Below are 4,987 nucleotides of genomic sequence, written 5' to 3' on the forward strand. Positions count from 1 at the left end.
ATGTAATTAATAATATATGAACTGAATGTTTATTTATAAATCCTCTCGTCGACAGATAGACCCCTATTTGTCACAAGATTTCCGCATACTTTCGTGAGGGAAACTTAAAAAAAACAACAGTCCAAATCCCCATTTTCGGTGGCTAAATCACCCGCAGGAGGCACAGAACACCATCATGTCCCGTTATCGGCAATTTAATAGGTGATAATTAGTTTAATTGTCGTTTAAATCTAATCCAATTACAAAGATGGCTAACAGCACCTTCTCGCTCGAGGTCGCATATGACGTCACACATCATGGCGGGTAGATCGAGAGAGAAAATATGCATATCGCGACATTTGAATTTCATCGCTTTCAAACTCATGAATTAGGCAGAATATTTTATGAAAACGTTAATAAACTTGATTTTTAATGAGTATAGAATGATTTTATTTAAAAAATTCCGAAAATTGAAAAACATGCGATATGTCCTTTAACTATATACTCAGGAAGTTAAAAAATGATTAAGAAAATTTTTGTTATCATAATACAGTATATTAAAGGATTACACAGAAAATTTAAGGTGGCTGACTTTAGGTTTCATTACACATGTTTTTGTGGAATCTAGTAAAATACGGTGTATTTATACTTTTTAAGAAATTGTTTTAATCTTATTTATGAAATTGAAAACAATAGAAAAAACAGATAAAGATATTAAGATTTTTAAAAGAAAACTTTCTTAAACAATTTTTCCGTTCAGTAGGGGAGCATTGCCATTGTGATTTTATGACGTTATGATGAAATATAGCTTTGTAGGAGTACGTTATAAGAAATAACATAAAAGAAAAAGTATACGCTTTTAAAATTTTACACCCAGAAATCATGCTATTCCTCTGGGTACCTAAATTTTTTAAGGAATCCATTGAACCAATCTAATGTGAAACGCTAAATATATAGCAAATTTTGTTGTATTTTGATAATTTGAGTTGACCCTTATTAAAAACCAGTTGGTAGAATTTAGTATTTTTCACATATAAAGTAGAAAATGATATTACTATGATAAATAACTATTTGAGGAAAATAGCTATCGTGTTTTTTAAAATCTGTTTCAAAGTGCAGAAATTGAGAATTTCTTATAGATTCCTATAGTAAATGTACCTGTATTTTGAGATGGCCCCCAAAAGGAACCAGATGGTAGATTTTCTGGAAACTTCTCAAATATACTAGAGTTGGTTTATATTACATAATAATTATGGTTAAAAAATAGAAAGTTTTGCAATTGTAGTTTTTACACACAAAAAACCCCAAATCGACCTCCTTAAAACATGACTTCAAATTTCCACCTCTGAGTCAGTCTGTAATTTTGTAACATCTAAGACAAAGTAAGTTGAGAAATCCAGCATGATATCAACTAATGAAGACAATTAACCCTTTTTTTAAAGTACAGATTTTTATTGCACACTAAACCATTTGCATATTATTAGTGTGAAAATTTTCTAAATATCATTGATATGTACATATAAATGTTGTTGTAGTTTCTTATATCAAATGAAAATTTAGCACAAAGGCATATACGAGCTTGTACACATATGTGAAATAAAGATATTTCTGAAAAATGATAAAATTTGAATTGGATGAATTAAGATTATTATACTTTTTTAAACAGCACTTGGTATATCAAAATAATCACATTGTACCATGTATTACATGTACACATTGTCTATCCTTCATGAAGTCCCATCCCCTGGACAGCTCTGAAATTCCAACACACTGGTGACTCCAGACTGTCGTAGCTAAAAAAACAGTTTATTTTCTCTTCTTGGTATATGTACTGGTGTGTTGCATAAAACAGGGTGTATGTGTGGATCTGGACTCATGTTTTGTGAAATCTCTGAGGACTTGGTTCTTAATTGTGATAATTAAATCCTGGCCAATGTTAAATTTCCTCTCTATTTATAGTTGTTGCATAGCTGTAAGCAAACAAAACTTAGCTTATTTAAGTTTCCTTAATTCTTGTGAGTAAGTTTTGAAAAAATAAAGTAATTGATATGTGAGATATACGGTAATAAGGTATTTTTATGCCCCCCTTCGAAGAAGGGAGGGCATATAGCTTTGCTGCTGTCGGTCAGTGGGTCGGTCCATCAACAGTTTCCGTTCATTTTCTTCGCAGAGGATGAACATGTAAAAATGAAATTTGGTATACAGGTTTATCATGATATATCTAGGTCAAGATCGATAATGGGTACGATCGTGCAATTTTCGACAGAGTTATGGCCCTTGGACATAAAAAGATTCCAGTTATTTGCAGTTTCCGCTCATTTTCTTCGCAGAGGATAAACATATTAGAATGAAATTTAGTATACAGGATTATCATGATAATATCTAGGTCAAGTTCGATATTGGATACGATCGTGCAATTTTCGACAGAGTAATGGCCCTTGGACGTAGAAAAATTCCAGTTATTTGCAGTTTTCGTTCATTTTTTTTTGCAGAGGATGAATATATTAAAATGAAATTTGGTATACATATTTATCATGATAATATCTACTTCAAGTTCGATATTGGGTATGATCGTGCAATTTTCGACAGAGTTATGGCCCTTGGACTTAGAAAAATTCCAGTTATTTGCAGTTTCCGCTCCTTATTTTCGCAGAGGATGAACACATTGAAATGAAATTTGGTATACATGTTTATCATGATAATATCTAGTGCAAGTTCGATAATGGGTACGATTGTACAATTTTCGACAGAATTATTGCCCTTGGACTTAGAAAAATTCCAGGTTTTTTTTTTTGCAGTTTTCGTTCATTTTCTTTGCAGAGGATGAACATATTGAAATGAAATTTAGTATACAGGTTATCTTGAAAATATCTAGATTAAGTTCGATATTGGGTACGATCAAGCAATTTTTGACAGAGTTATGGCCCTTGGACGTAGAAAAATTCCAGCTTTTTGTAGTTTTCGTTCATTTTTTTTGCAGAGGATGAATATATTATAATGAAATTTGGTATACATATTTATCATGATAATATCTAGGGCAAGTTCGATATTGGGTACGATCATGCAATTTTCGACAGAATTATTGCCCTTGGATATTGCTTATTCCAGTTATTCCAGTTATTTGCAGTTTACGTTTATTTTCTTTGTAGATGTTTCCAAGGGAGGGGGGGGGGGGGCATAAGTGTTTTACGAACATCTCTTGTTAATGATAAGTTATATGATGCATACATCTGGAGTGTTTCCATGACTACAGGACAGGGAAACCACTACAGAAGGATCCTCCCCCATGACGGGGACTTTCCCTGACTTCATGGGATCTTTTTTGTGTCACCCTGGATGCCCTTTAGTCTGGTTTCCAAAGGAGTACACTTCTTCTTCTGTCCAGAAAATAACAGCAATAGCTGTACTGTGCTGTAAAAAAATAGTTTTTTTTATAATAATGATGGGGAAATAAGTTATTTTAAGCTTTAAGATTTATACATTCTGGAGATGATGAAAAGAAAAGGCCGGACATTACCATCAGGGACAATCATGGTGAACATGTTCCCACATCACCAAGGCGACCTTCTGATTCAAAGCAATCTTTGTTCCTCAACTGTGGGTGACCATGCAGTATTTGGTGTTTTCAGTTTGTTTTTCCAATTATATAGTAATATCATATTAAATATAATCTATGCTATAGGTTTGTTTCCAGTTATGGCAGCAATGTAGAAGATTCTCTTGGCAACAACTTTATCCAGGAACTTCCGACTGGATGAGAGGCAAATATATTTGAACAAATTTGTGTATCTCACATTCAAACGTGTGCTGTGCATGTTGAGACTCAATAAACAGGTTCGTAATGTGCTTGGACTCACAAAACAGGTACGTAACATGTTGAAACAATAAACAGGTACGTAATGAGTTGTGACTCAATATACAGGTACGTAACATGCTGGAACTCAATTAACAGGTAAGTAACATGCTGGGACTCAATAAACAGGTATGTAACATGCTGGGACTCAATTAACAGGTAAGTAACGTGCTGGGACTCAATAAACAGGTACGTAACATGCTGGGACTCAATTAACAGGTAAGTAACATGCTGGGACTCAATAAACAGGTATGTAACATGCTGGGACTCAATAAACAGGTACGTAACATGCTGGGACTCAATAAACAGGTATGTAACATGCTGGGACTCAATATACAGGTAAGTAACATGTTGGGACTCAATAAACAGGTACGTAATGAGTTGTGACTCAATATACAGGTACGTAACATGCTGGGACTCAATTAATAGGTACGTAACATGCTGGGACTCAATAAACAGGTATGTAACATGTTTGGACTAAATAAACAGGTACGTAACATGCTGGGACTCAATAAACAGGTACTAACATGCTGGGACTCAAAAAACAGGTACATAACATGTTGAGACTCAATAAACAGGTACGTAACATGCTGGGACTCAATAAACAGGTAAGTAAAATGCTAGGACTCAATACACAGGTACGTAACATGCTGGGACTCAATAAACAGGTACGTAACATGTTGAGAAAATAAACAAGACTGGTATGTAACATGCTGGTACTCAATAAACAGGTACGTAACATGCTGGGACTCAATAAACAGGTACGTAACATGCTTGGACTCAATAAACAGGTATGTAACATGCTGGGACTCAATAAACAGGTACGTTACATGCTTGGACTCATTAAACAGGTACGTAATATGCTGGGACTCAATAAACAGGTACGTAACATGCTGGGACTCAATAAACAGGTACGTTACATGCTGGGACTCAATAAACAGGTATGTAACATGCTGGGACTCAATTAACAGGTAAGTAACGTGCTGGGACTCAATAAACAGGTACGTAACATGCTGGGACTCAATTAACAGGTAAGTAACATGCTGGGACTCAATAAACAGGTATGTAACATGCTGGGACTCAATAAACAGGTACGTAACATGCTGGGACTCAATAAACAGGTACGTAACATGCTGGGACGCAATAAACAGGTAA

At 34.6% G+C, this 4,987-nt stretch overlaps 1 long non-coding RNA gene across 1 annotated transcript; it reads right to left on the reverse strand.

Moving 5' to 3' along the window:
* Positions 1-478: 478 nt before the first annotated feature.
* LOC128165421 (uncharacterized) lies at positions 479-4,023 on the reverse strand. Its single transcript, XR_008241057.1, has 3 exons — positions 3,497-4,023; positions 3,208-3,390; positions 479-1,949 (listed from the first exon to the last, which is right to left on the reverse strand). It is a non-coding gene; the product is annotated as an uncharacterized LOC128165421 (long non-coding RNA).
* Between the last annotated feature and the right edge of the window lie 964 nt (positions 4,024-4,987).

Source organism: Crassostrea angulata, chromosome 10 (genome assembly GCF_025612915.1).
Source record: "Crassostrea angulata isolate pt1a10 chromosome 10, ASM2561291v2, whole genome shotgun sequence".
Taxonomy (NCBI): Eukaryota; Metazoa; Mollusca; class Bivalvia; order Ostreida; family Ostreidae; genus Magallana; species Magallana angulata.